Source organism: Heptranchias perlo, chromosome 35 (genome assembly GCF_035084215.1).
Source record: "Heptranchias perlo isolate sHepPer1 chromosome 35, sHepPer1.hap1, whole genome shotgun sequence".
NCBI classification, from domain to species: Eukaryota; Metazoa; Chordata; class Chondrichthyes; order Hexanchiformes; family Hexanchidae; genus Heptranchias; species Heptranchias perlo.
This window is the reverse complement of record NC_090359.1, coordinates 3,274,187-3,288,977: the sequence shown is the minus strand read 5'-3', so window position 1 is coordinate 3,288,977 and position 14,791 is coordinate 3,274,187. Positions and strand designations below refer to the sequence as shown.

The 14,791-nt window shown below is 45.0% G+C and overlaps 1 non-coding gene across 1 annotated transcript; it reads left to right on the top strand.

Annotated features, from left to right (window-relative positions):
* Nucleotides 1-13,790: 13,790 nt before the first annotated feature.
* trnaq-uug (transfer RNA glutamine (anticodon UUG)) lies at nt 13,791-13,862 on the top strand. The gene has a single exon. It is a non-coding gene; the product is annotated as a tRNA-Gln (tRNA).
* The last annotated feature ends 929 nt before the right edge of the window (nt 13,863-14,791 follow it).

Below are 14,791 nucleotides of genomic sequence, written 5' to 3'. Positions count from 1 at the left end.
TGCAGAAAACGTGGAAGGTGACACGGCAGGTTGAGAAAGTCGATAAAAAAGCTCACGGGATCCAGGGCTTTATGAATAAGTGCAGAGAGTAAATCATTATGGAAGCCATGATGAACCTTTAAAAAACACTGGTTCGGCCACAACTGGAGTATTGTGTTCAGTTCCTGGCACCGCACTTTAGGAAAGATCGGATGACCTTTGAGACGGTGCAAAAGAGATTTACAAGAATTATTCCAGGGATGAGGGACTTTAGTTGCATGGAAAGAATGGAGAAGCTGGAGTAGTTCTGCTTGGAACAGAGAAGTATGCGAGTAGATTTGAAAGGGCTATTCAAAATCATTACAGGTCGAGACAGAGTGGATAGAGAGAAACTGCTCCAATTGGCAGAAGGGTCAAGCACCAGAGGGCATAGATTTAAGGTGATTGGCAAAAGAACCAATGGTGACATGAGGAAAAACGTTTTTACACTGCGAGAGGTTCGGATCCGGAATGCACCAGGACCAAGGTTGCGAACAAAGGTGTGGCGCCGAGATCGTCTCGTAATCAATACTTTGCGTTGTAATCACAGCAACATCGATTCGAATCCACATCAAGACATGAATTTCTAATCTTCTTTGTCTTCTGCCAAACATGCGAAAATAATGCAGCAACATATGAATCTTTAATATAGACAAGAAATATTTTTTTGTTGGTGGCGAAAACCTATTCATTCCTTCAAACGCTATCACTCTCACATGCCTGTACTTGATGTTCCACAGTTCAAACCCGCCCCTTCTCCCAGTTTTTTATTCCTTCCACAGTCAATCGGCCGCCTTTACTTTCCTCCTTCCATTTCATGGATACTTTCCTGCGGCATTGCCGACTCTAACATTCACTTTCACGATATCACGCCTTTAAGTTTGTTCTGCTCCGACCGCTGTTTCTATTGGGCACATGTCCCATTCTCACAAATGTTTATTTGTGCCTTGGAACCAGTCGATACATTTAGATCTGCGTGATCGCTCGACAGACAGGACGACGAAAGCAGGGCTCGTCTCTGGAAAGACAGCAGCCCGATTGTTCACGAAATTTACTTGGAGAATCTTGTGATCCAGGGGATGGTAACAGAAGAATTGGTTTTTGTTTTGATGCTTGTTGGCTCTTTTCTCTCAGCAGTTGAGGTCCGTGAGCGACGGGCAGCGCTGCAGAGCTGCGAATGGCGGTTGAAAGGTGCACATTTGGCTGGTTAGGTCTGTTGAAACTTGTGTTTGGATCGAGTCGAGGATGAAAGTAAAGAGCGGCTGTGGCGAAAAAGGAGCACTGACAAACCATGAGCGGGAGGCCTTTCAAATTTTCGTGGCGCAGGACGCTGTGTGCGTAAAAGACAGACTTTGTAGCACGTGTGTGGGAAAGTAAAGTGCGATTTTGTGTGTGAGAAGAGCACAAGAAAGTTGTGCTTGAACCTGCGCACTTGAAGCAAGTTTCAGGTTGTCAGAAAAACTGCAATGGTGAAAGCTCAAAAGTAAACCCAGAAACTACTGGCAACACTCAGCAGGTCATGTAGTATCTGTGGAGAGATACTCAAATATTTATTCGATTCTCCTTTTAAAGTTACGATTGAATCGCGCTCCACCATCCGTTAAGGCAGTGCGTTGTAGATCATAACAATTCGCTGTTTAAAATAAACTCCTTATTTCCCTTTTAGTACTTTTGCCAATTATCTTAAATCTGCGTCCGTTGGTTGCCGACCCTCCCGCCAGTGGGTGCAGTTTCTCCTTATTTACTCAAAATCCCTCTTAATTTTGAACACGTGAATTGCTTCGACCCTTAACCTTCATTGCTCGAAGCAGAACAATCTCAGGTTCTCGAGTCTCTCTGCACAACTAAACCCATCCCTGGTATAATTCTGGTAAAGCTCCTCTGCATCCTCTCCAATACCTTGACCTCCTTAATAAATTATAATGCCCATAATTAAAACACAATACTTCAGAAGGGGACTGAACAATGATTTATCAACTTTCAACATAACTTCCTAGTTTTTGCCCTCAATTTCTGTATTATTAAGCAAAAGAACCATATGCTGATTTAACAACTTCACCAAATTGTGCTGCCACATTCGAAGATGTTGATGAAAATTACCAGTAACACATTGAATCAGCTCACTCAGCACAGGCCGGGATGGCGGAGAGAGAGAGAGACACGTGTTGTAATCTGTTGCTTTTTGAAAACATTTCAGTTTTTTTCACTCCGTGTCCAGAAACGTGCTGTCTTCCTTGTGTTTATGTAGAGTGTAATGTATTGAATTGTCTCTTGGATCACACGGAGTGTCAGACGAGGGTCTGTGTGCGGAATGTTTGCGGGTTGAGCTGTGATTCCCGCCCTCTTCTGGAATGAAAGGAGAAAAGAATGAATGAGAGAGAGAAGCGATGTGGAAGAAGGGATGATGGAAGAATTTGTCCATGAACCAAATTAAAGTGGCCTAAAACCAAGAAAAATTAAGATATCATCAGGAGAACATTAATACAAGCTGTAAAACAAAAATAAAATACTGCAGATGCTGGAAATCTGAAGTAAAAACAGAAAATGCTGGAAATACTTAACAGGTCAGGCAGCATCTGTGGACAGAGTTCTGTTGAATGGTCATCGACCTGAAATGATGTTTCTCTCTCCACAGATGCTACCTGACCTGCTGAGTGTTTCCCGTATTTTCTGTTTTTTATTATTAATATAACCTAAGCTCTGTCGAGCGTTTGTTGGTCGATTCACTGAAAAGCTGGGAATTGAGGGGAAGTTGGTTCATGGCGAACCCCAGCTCTGAATCCCCCCGGCAGAGAGTTCAAGGAATGTTTAATATAAATGAGATTCAACGACACTATCAGAAAATCTCCCCTTGATGGTCGGTCTCATTATCCCGAAGTGAGGAATGAGCGGGAGGGGCAAGTCCACCCGGAGTTATATTTTATTCCAACAGGATGACCAAAAATACACTTTCCACTGGGTCCGAAATAGTTCAATTGAGAGAGCATTGGTCTGAAAATTTCAAGGTCTCTGGTTCGATCCCGGGTTTCAGCAGCTTTGGATTATTTTATTTGTTCTTTTGGCCGATTCTCGAACATTCACTTGCACTGACATTTTTACCCGACACTGAACGGTTGGGGATGGAATAGAGAGACATCAAGAATGTCTGCATTTATCTTTTATTTCTCTGTTTCTTTCTGCCTTTCTCACTGTTTTGTTTCTCTCGGTGCCCGATGAACATTTGATTTGATGCATTTGTCCTAAACTGATGCCTTTTCCACATCTCACGCTCTGTCTTTTTGTTACTGCTTGTGACCATTAACGGGAACAGGCCGCGAGTTAAACATTTATCAGCAATCTGCCAGAGAGATAGCATAGCGGGAATAAAACACCTGGGGGAAAAATAGGATCGTGATCGGTTTTGGGCGGGGGTAACGTGATGTGCTATTACACAACGCCCAATGAGCCCTGCGCAGGCAGGATGCAAGTTTCGGCCCACCCCAGGACTCACGTGCAATCAGCGTTCCGTTCCGGGCCTTGCACCGGGAATCAATGCAATTCACACTTTCCACCACCAGCAGAAAGCTGAACCTCAGAAAGTGAGGATGTTTCTCAGAAATTTCTTAAAGGTAGCTGGTAACTGTTGTTTCATGAAAATAACAGTCTACTGTGTGCAAGGAGTCCGAATGGAGATCAGTCATCGAACACGTAAAACACAGATGCAGGTCCCATCCGTTTGTTTACACATTGATAACGTATGTTAAAACATTGAATAAAGGTTGCGCACAACTGAATCCCACATCTTCCAATCTGCACGCCAGACCTCACCAATCTGCCGATCTGTGTTGGTACCAGGCCTGCGAGAGTGCATGCAACAAGATTCTCTGCTGATGCACCACAGACCTTGGTGCAAGAGGGGGACAGAAGTGGGGACTACCGATATCCGCAGAGTGGTTTGGGGGGAGCAAGGGGCCCTCCACACTCATATCCAAAAGGCTGTGGGAGGCAGCGGGAGAGAAAGTCGATTTCAGCGCACAGCATCTGGATGTAGTGCAAGAACAAGTTGAATGCTTTGACATGAGTAGGCAAGGTGAGTGAGTGCAACTGTCAAGTGGCGTATCATCCCAACTTCACCACGCACAACACCTCCATCTCTTGCTGCGAAAGTGTTGCCAAATATCAGAGCAACAAAACGCTCCAACTAACACCAGCAACAACAACAAACCTCTCACTACAAAATCACCCATGATACTAAACAACTCAATTCTCACTTTACCCTCCGACCAGCAACTTTTATGCACAACCTGCAGTCACCTGACTCCAATTAAAAGAATCGCTCTTTTGATCCGATTGGCTGCCCTTCGGACACTCCAGAGGGCAGTGAAGAGTCAACCTGGTTGCGCTTCCATCCCACAAACCTGAGCTGAGCGGAAAGGCGAGAAAAAATAAAAAGCTGTTTTTGAGACAACTCAATATCTTTCGGATCATCCTTTCATCCAATCACGTCCATTGTCCTATTTCATAAGTTTCTTTTCTTCATTTCAACCTGCTGTTTGTATTTCAGTTGCGTGTCTGTTTTTTAACCTGTCTTCCGATGATTTCACCCCATGCTCCCCATCTGTTCTGCTCTTTTCTCCCCATCTGCCCAATTCCTTTGAAAATCCCCAGATTTCCACCCATTCCCATGTCGCCTTGTAACGCCGTGCAGTCTGCAGCCTGTGTGGACATATCCCTATGCTTCAGTCAGCCTCAGTCTCTCTCTGTCCGTGTGAGTCACTGTACCACATGTTATTAATCAGCCGTCTCATTGTCCAGTTGGATCACACAGAACAGAGCGGATCGAGTGACACAGAGAGACACCAGCAGAGGGAGGTAGAGAGCGGTGTAACTGAGTACAGAGATGCAGAGACACCAGGATATGGCGATTGTGAGCGGTACAACTCAATGCAGAGATATGGAGAGACATCAGCAGAGTATCCAGCAAAGCCACCGTGCATCAGGAATATTTGGCGAGATGTAATCTGCACAGAGTAGAAGTAGAATCATAGAATCATAGAAGTTTACAACATGGAAACAGGCCCTTCGGCCCAACATGTCCATGTCGCTCAGTTTCTACCAATAAGCTAGTCCCAGTTGCCTGCACTTGGCCCATATCCCTCTATATCCATCTTACCAATGTAACTGTTCAAATGCTTTTTAAAAGACAAAATTGTACCCGCCTCTACTATTGCCTCTGGCAGCTCGTTCCAGACACTCACCACCCTTTGAGTGAAAAAATTGCCCCTCTGGACCCTTTTGTATCTCTCCCCTCTCACCTTAAATCTATGCCCCCTCGTTATAGACTCCCCTAACTTTGGGAAAAGATTTTGACTATCTACCTTATCTATGCCCCTCATTATTTTATAGACTTCTATAAGATCACCCCTAAACCTCCTACTCACCAGGGAGAAAAGTCTCAGTCTATCCAACCTCTCCCTATAAGTCAAACCGTCAAGTCCCGGTAGCATCCTAGTAAATCTTTTCTGCACTCTTTCTAGTTTAATAATATCCTTTCAATAATAGGGTGACCAGAACTGTACACAGTATTCCAAGTGTGGCCTAACTAATGTCTTGTACAACTTCAACAAGACATCCCAACTCCTGTATTCAATGTTCTGACCAATGAAACCAAGCATGCTGAATGCCTTCTTCACCACCCGATCCACCTGTGACTCCACTTTCAAGGAGCTATGAACCTGTACTTCTAGATCTCTTTGTTCTATAACTCTCCCCAACGCCCGACCATTAACGGAGTAGGTCCTGGCCCGATTCGATCGACCAAAATGCATCACCTCACATTTATCTAAATTAAACTCCATCTGCCATTCATCGGCCCACTGGCCCAATTCATCAAGATCCCGTTGCAATCCTAGATAGCATTCTTCACTGTCCACAATGACACCAATCTTGGTGTCATCTGCAAACTTACTAACCATGCCTCCTAAATTGTCATCCAAATCATTAATATAAATAACAAATAACAGCGGACCGAGCACCGATCGCTGAGGCACACCGCTGGTCACAGGCCTCCAGTTTGAAAAACAACCCTCCACAACCACCCTCTGTCTTCTTTCGTCAATCCAATTTTGTAACCAATTGGCTACCTCACCTTGGATCCCGTGAGATCTAACCTTATGTAACAACCTACCATGCGGTACCTTGTCAAAGACTTTGCTAAAGTCCATGTAGACCACGTCTACTGCACAGCCCTCATTTATCTTCTTGGTTACCCCTTCAAGAAACTCAATCAAATTTGTGAGACATGATTTTCCTCTCATAAAACCATGCTGACTGTTCCTAATCTGTCCCTGCCTCTCCAAATGCACGTAGATCCTGTCTCACAGAATACCCTCTAACAACTTACCCACTACATATGTCAGGCTCACCGGTCTCTAGTTCCCAGGCTTTTCCCTGCCGCCCTTCGTAAACAATCTTCTCAATCTTCAGGCACCTCACCTGTAGCTGTCGATGATTCAAATATCTCTGCTAGGGGACCAGCAATTTCCTCCCTCACCTCCCATAACGTCCTGGGATACATTTCATCAGGTCCCGGAGATTTATCTACCTTGATGCGCATTAAGACTTCCAGCACCTCCCTCTCTGTAATATATAAACTCCGCAAGATATCACTATTTATTTCCCCAAGTTCCCTCACATCCATGCCTTTCTCAATCGTAAATACCGATGCGAAATATTCATTTAGCATCTCACCCATCTCTTGTGGTTCCGCACATAGATGAGCTTGTTGATCCTTCAGAGGCCCTACTTTCTCCCTAGTTACTCCTTTGCCCTTTATGTATTTGTAGAAGCTCTTTGGATTCACCTTTGCCTTATCTGCCAAAGCAATCTCATGTCCCTTTTTTGCCCTCCTGATTTCTCTCTTAACTCTACTCCGGCAATCACTATACTCTTCAAGGGATCCACTTGATCCCAGCTGCCTCCGCATGTCATATGCCTCCTTCTTCTTTCTGACTAGGGCCTCAATCTCCCGAGTCATCCAAGGTTCCCTACTTCTACCAGCCTTGCCCTTCACTTTATAAGGAATGTGCTTACCCTGAACCCTGGTTAACACACTTTTGAAGGCCTCCAACTTACCAGACGTCCCTTTGCCTGCCAACAGACTCTCCCAATCAACTTCTGAAAGTTCCTGTCTAATACCATCAAAATTGGCCTTTCCCCAATTTAGAATTTTAACTTTTGGGCCAGACCTATCATTCTCCATAGCTATCTTAAAACTAATGGAATTATGAGCACTGGTCCCAAAATGATCCCTCACTAATACTTCTGTCACCTGCTCTTCCTTATTTCCCAAGAGGAGGTCAAGGTTTGCCCCATCTCTGGTCGGGCCATCCACACACTGAATGAGAAATTCCTCCTGAATACACTCAAGTAGAGGAAGCATTTTGTGTATCTAACCTGTGTTGTACCTGCCCTGGGAATGTTTGATTTGACAATGTAGAGGGAGCTTCATTCTGCATATAACCCATGCTGTACCTTCTCTGGGAATGTTCAATGGGGCAGTTCAGAGTTAAAATTAATCTGTACCTATCCCGTGCTGTGCCTGCCCTGAGAGTGTTTGATGGGACATTTTGCTAGGAGCTTTAATCTGTATCTAACCTGTGCTGTAGCTGCACTGGCACCGTTTGATGTCACAGTGCAGAGCAGCTTTGCTCTGTATCTAACCCTTGATGTAACTACCCTACTGTAACTGGAAAGTTTCTCCTTATTTACTCTATCAAAACGCTTCATGATTTTGAACACCTCTATCAAACCTCCCCTTAACCTTCATTGATCTGAGGAGAACAACTCCAATTCTTCAGTTTCTCCATACAACTGAAGTCCCTCATCCATGGCACCACTCTAGTAAATCTCCTCTGCATTCTCTCTAAGGCCTTGACATCCTTCCTAATGTTTGGTGCCCAGAATTTAATAGAATACTCCAGCTGAGGCCTATCCAGTGTTTTATCAAGGTTTAGTATTAATTCCTTGCTTTTGTATCCTATGCCTCAATTAATAAAGAGAAGGACCCCATTTGATTATTTAACAGGCTTCTCAACTTGTCCTGCCACCTTCAAAGATTTGTGTACATGCACCCGAGGTCTCGCTATTCCAGCACACCTTTTAAAATTGCACCATTTAGTTTCTCTTACCATAGCTTCTGCACCATTCTTCCTACCATAATGTATCATTTCACTATTCCAAGCATTAAATTTCATGTACCATGTTTCTGCCCATTTCGCCAGTCTGTCTATGTATTACTGAAGTCCTTCACTATCCTCCACGTTGTTTATTACACTTTCGAGTTTCGTGTCATCTGCAAATTCTTTGAAATTATACCCTGTACACCAAAGCCCCGTTCATTAATATATGTCAAAAAGAGCAGTGGTCCTAATTCCGAGCCCTGGGGGACACCACTGGATACTTGCCGCCAGTCTGAAAAACAACCGTTCAACACTACTCTCTGTTTTCTGCCACTGAGCCAATTTTGTATCCACGCTGCCATTGACCCTTTAATCCCATGGGCTTCAATTTTGCTAACAGGTCTATGGTGTGATACTTTATCCTCACTTAATCTCTCCCTGCATAGAAACTCCCCGACGCATATTCACGGCCACCCCCTCGAACCTTGCCATCTCACGTGGCCTCTCTGCTCCTGATCGTTTCAATCATGGATAAGGCCATCTCTGAATACTTCCATGTATCCCTCTCAACCCACATGTAATCATAGAATCATAGAAGGGTCACAGCACGGAAGGATGTCATTTGGCCCATCGAGTCAGTACCGGCTCTATTCCAGAGCAATACACCTCGTCCCACTGCCCCAATGCACATCACAGAATGAACGCGGGAATCCCACGCCACTTTCAAAGAGCGATAACAGGCTGCGGCAATGGTTCATAACGGGACCCGGAGCTGAGGCTGTGGTCATCAGTTACTCTGGGGGTGGCACAGTCTGGTTCATGACTAGCCAGGGGTGAGAGTAATACCAGAGAGTCAGGCTGGTGTTTGGATGGGTGTGGGTTCCAGCTCCAGTTCCAGCTCTGGGATATGTGATCCAGGCTGACTGTGTCGTGCTGAGAGGGAGCTACATTGTGAGAGGTGCTGTCATTTGAATGAGGTGGTTAATGTGGGTCCCTTCTTTCTGCTCCGAGGTGTAAAGGTCCCGTGTGAATTTGTGAAGATCAGAGAATTCTACCGGTTTCCTGGCCAACATTCTTCCCTCAACCATCAACACCCAACAAACAGGAGGTCTGCTCAATATCTCATCACTGTTTATGGGATCTTGCTGTACACAACTAGGCTGCTGCGTTCTCCTCTAAAACGATAATGATTGAACTTCCAGTGAAGTGAGTTGGGATGTCCTGAGGATGTGAAAGTTCTTTTTTTCTCAAAGGTGGCCGAGTCTCGTTCCTCGTCACATCGAGGCTCTCAGTTAATTGGTCCGTTCTCTCCACAGATGGGGCCCGACTGGCTGAGTGTTTCCAGAATGTTCTGTGTGTGTTTCACTGAGACTCAGATTTTACAGTAAATGATAAAAGGATTGTGGTCAAACAATTGGCCATGAACTGCTGCTTCACTTCAGCTTTTGGTTTTGGGTTTTTGGTCACTTTAATAGCTGTGGTCTGCCTCATTTCTCAGTGTGATTGTGGGACTGACATGGAAGCGAGGGAGGAAAAAGCATCGACAGCCCACACTGCAGGCAAATTGGAAGGCTGGGGCGAGAAGTTGACTAATCCAACAACTGGAGTCGAAATCGCGTTAATTGGATACGAACAAGGAGCCCGAACCGGTATACAATATGAGAACCGATGAAAAAGCCACCAGGAACGACACTGGGACGACACCCAGAAGGTTATGGTGCGATTTAATGGAGCTGTTCACAATTATGAAAGGTTTTGATAGAGTAAATAAGGAAAAACTGTTTCCAGTAATGGGAGCATCAATAACCAGAGGACACACATCTAAGATAAATTGGAAAACAGTCACGGAGGGATGAGGAGAGTTTTTCTTGAACGAAGTGAGTGCGAGAAGCTCAGAGACTTCTTTGTCACTACGATTGAGACCATCAGTACAGCTGCCTCTGCCACTTCCCTCCCTTCCTCAAGTCCACAAAGTTTCTCTCCTCTCTCTCCTCATGCCCTCTCTGAGCTCATTTTGAACATGAGACCCACCTCCTAATGCTTCGAACTTATTTCCACCAAACTGTTGGACTCCCAACCTCCCTTCCTGGCCCCATGTTAGCTGACACTGATAACGGTTCGCTCTACTCAGGGACTGTCCTCCTCACTATCAAATCTGCTGTCATCACCCTCCTTCTCAAAAGACGCACCTTGAACATCTGACCATGCAAACTACCACACCATCTACAACCTGCCTTTCCTCTCAAGTCCTTGAACGTGTTGTCACCTCACAAATCCGTGTCCATCTTTCCCACACATCCGTCCAATCAGGTTTCCACCCCTGCCACAGATCTGAAACGGCCCTTATCAAAGTCACAAATGACATCCTCTGTGACTGTATAGAGGGAGATTTAATCTTGATCTAACCCTTGTTGCACCTGCCCCCGCAGTGTTTGATGGCACAGTGTAGAGGGAGCTTTACTCTGCCATGCACTGTGCAGTATCAGTCTGTGATGGAGAAGAGCCCTGCTCTTCAATAGAAATCATTCTTTCGATGAGCCACTGAGCCCCAAAAGCAGCCTCCGAGACGAAAAGCGTGTTTTCCATCCGACAATTCCAGCAGTTTGCGAGGACTGGGCCACGTTAACAGCAGCTCTCTGTTCCTGGTCAGGAGCTGAGGTGTTGTGTATTGTCCCTGACACAGGGACCAGACGGCGAGCTGCTGGCTCCTATTGTTCTGGGATCATTCCCTGCTGCTCTGTTCTCACCACTTCACTGGCTCTCAGATTATTACCAGCCATCTTCCTGATCAATAAACAATCGGCAGTCTGACCGCGGAGATTTGAGATGAGTGAAACATTTCAGAGAGCCAGGAGATGTGTAACTGAGCCAATCCCCCAGGGTGTGTGGGACTCAGCACACTGACCAAAAACAGCCTGAGCCCTGCACAGTGTGTGGGAGTCCCGCTACCCTTCATGTGAAGAAGTGTTTACTGACATCACCCCTGAAAGGCCCTGCTCTAATTTTAAGGTTAAGCCCCCTTGTTCGAGACACCCCCGAAGGAAATTGCCTCTCTCTCTCCACCCTATCTTTTTAAACATTACAATTAGATCGCCCCTTAATCGCCGATAATCAAGAAACTACACGTCCAGTCTGCACGACCTGTCCTCATAATTTAACCCTTTTAGCCCCAGTATCATTCTGGTGAATCTATTCTACACCCCATTCAAGGCCAATATGTCCCTCCTGGGGTACGGTGCCCTGAACTGAATGCTGTACTCCAGATGTGGTCTAACCATAGCTTAATGCATCCGTAGCATAACTTCCACGCTTTTTATTCCAGCCCCTTGAGATGAAGGCTCACATTCCATCAATTATTTTTTGTACCTGTCTGCTAGTTTTTAGTGCTTTATGGAGATAGACCTCTGAACCTCTCTGCCCCTCCATAGTTCCTAGTTTCTCGTCATATAGAAAATACTCTGATTCAGATCTTTTTAAGGTTCCAAGTGGATTATATCACACTTCTCCACATTGAACTCCATCTGTCATAGTTTTTCCCTCTCATTTAATCATCAATGTCCCTTCACTACTTTCTGCTCCCATCTACACTACTTACTGCGCCACCCAACTTGCTGGTTTAAGATTGAAAACTGCCCTCTGCTTCACTGTAAGTGCAAGAGACAAATTTGTAGATGCCGTGTAGTATTACAGACCGGCTCGTTGGACCTGCTCGTTTCATCTCATCTCAATTTCATCAAACCTGAATATTACTGAAATAGATGATGATGAATCACAGCTCGAGAAACCGATCCCCTCTACCAATTGGGACTTCGCCTTCCATCAAGTCGGCATTCATGGACAAGCTGAGTCCGCTGCTCAGAAATAATACAGCACAGATCATCACTCGTGCCAGCTTCACACCCTTCAGTTTGGAAAAGTAAACTGATGGTGGACAGCTGCTGTCGTGAAATGTTTTCCAAAACTAAAATCAAACGGATTTGTCCTGTGTTGTGAATTACTATTTCTCTGATTCGGCTAATCAGAGCAGTGGGGACTGCATTTTGTGCATTCCGAATACCAACGACCAATCACGTGAGCCTGTCGTTCCTTTCCCATCCCAAGTCCTCTTTGAAATTTCAATGACTTCCCCGAGCTTTGGGTGGAGGACTGTTCGAATCGCAGTCCAGCCCTTCCTAATGTCGCATCTTCTAAATATCCACCCATGATTTTCACTGGTGCAACTTTCATCAACTTGGGCTTCACTTTAATTTCAAAAGCAATGTGCTGGAAATCTGAAATATAAACAGAAAATGTTGGATACATTCAGCCGGTCAGGCAGCATCTGTGGAGCGAGTTCTGATGAAAGGTCACCGACCTGAAAGGTTCCCTCTGTTTCTCTCTCCACAGATGCTGTCTGACCTGCTGAGAGTTCTCAACATTTTCTGTTTCTGCTTTTTAATTTGTTCTTCGTGTCGACCCATTGCGCGGCATCTGGTGGTTTGGATTCGGGGCTTTTCCCGCCGCGGTGTGGGTCGATTCCCGGTCAGAAAAATAATTTTCACAGAACAGTGATGAACTTTATGAAATGAATGCACGAAACGGATGAAAACCTGTGAAAGATAAATAATTGTTGTAATCGCTATGAATGAAGCGATAACGTTCTGCAAACTGGCTGACGAAAATACGAACATGGTTACCGAGTGAGTAAGTTATTGTGTTTTGCATGTGATGAACTTTCATCCGTTCTCATTTCAAAAACTGTGTTTTAAGAGTCTGGTTAAAATGTTCAGTGTTTATGACACAAGGAAAGTGGTGCAGCCGTTGCTAAATTTAAAAGGAACAACGAATTATCACCCCCTTGTCACAAGAGCAAATTCCCAAATAACGTTCCCGCCTGCGATCAAACCAGAGACTTTTCACATGTGAGGTGAACGTGATAACCGCTAAACTGCGGAAACTGTTGCTTTTGACATGGCATCGTGTGGCTTCTCCGTTAAACAGCGGCTTGCAGCAGATGGATTCGAGAGTGGGGATCCTGTGCTGTTGTTGAAGCGGTCTGGTTGCATCTCGCTCTCCCTGTTGGTGGGGAGTTCGCAGATTCAATCAGTGAGGAGTCTTACAACATTAGGTTATAGTCGAGCAGCTTTACTGGAATCACAAGCTTGTGATTCTAATAAAGCTGTTGGACTATGACCTGGTGTTGTCAGAATCCTGACATTTGTCCACCCCAGTCCATCACCGGCATCTCCACATCCATCAGTGAGAATCGAGCTGTTTTCTTTTCACCCCGAACTTCATGTATCAGTGCCTTGCAATGTTTATGAACTGATTATTCAACAAGACAAGCTGCGCTGATCAGTGTGAAACAGAAGCAGCAACCAGGGAACAGATGGATTTGACAGTAGCTGTGTGATTGGCTCAGCATCCTTACTTATCAGAGGGGAAAGTGGGGAAGCTGGAAGTATGGATGAGAAAAGGCCAAAGTGGCAGGTTGGGATTGACCAGTGCTTGCAGTTTTGCTGATGGCAGACGTTTGCCAGTCGCCTCGTGCAGTCAATGATGCAGCGCCATGGCGATGCTGATAATGGAGCCCAGTATCCTTGAAGGGAAGGGGGCCGCATGTTTCAATAAATGGGTTCCATGGTGTAATGGTGAGCACTCTGGACATTGAATCCAGCGATCCGAGTTCAAATCTCGGTGGAACCTCAACTTTTGTCCCTTTCGTTTGTAACTTCTGGGGAAACAAATAAAACTCACCTGGAATCCCATCCCTGTTCGTGGGAAGTTCGCAGCCTCAATCAAAAAGGTTCGAGCTCCTTGTATAAATTTGGCCTTTTGTTAAAGGCAAATCGTATGAAACTAACTTGATAGAGTTTTTGATGAGGTAACGGAGAAGGATGCTGAGGTCAATGCGATTGATGTGGTGTATGTAAACTTTCAAAAGGCGATTAATAAAGTGCCTTATGATAGCCTTGTCATCAAGATTGATACCCATAGAATAAAAGGAGCAGTAGCAATATGGATACAAAATTGCCTCAGTAACAGGAACCAGAGAGGAGTGATGAACGGTTGTTTTTCGGATTGGAGGGAGGTGTACAGTAATGTTCCCCACAGGTCGGTGCTCGCACCACTGCCCTTTTTGATATTTATTAATGAATTGTACTTGGGTGTCCAGGGAACAATTTCCAAATTTCAAGATGACACAAACCTTGGAATTATAGTGAACAGTGAGGAGGATAGTGATAGACTTCAAGAGGATATCGAAATTGAACGCAGAAAAATGCAAGGTGATACATCTCGGTGGTCGGAAGAACGAGGTGAAGCAATGTAAATAACAGGGCTCAATTCGAAAAGGGTACAGGAGCAGATAGATATGGGGGAAAAGTGCACAAATCGTTGAATGTAGCGAGGCTGGTTGAGAATTCGGTTCAAAAAGCATACGGGATCCTGGGCTTTATGAATACAGGCATAGAACACGAAAGCACGGAATTCATGATGATCCTTTATAAAACATTAGTTCGACCACAACTGGAGTATTGTGTCCAGATCTGGGCACCGCACTTTAGGAAAAATGCGAAGGTCTAAGCGAGGGTGCAGAAAAGATGAACGAGAATGATTCCAGGGATGAGGGAATT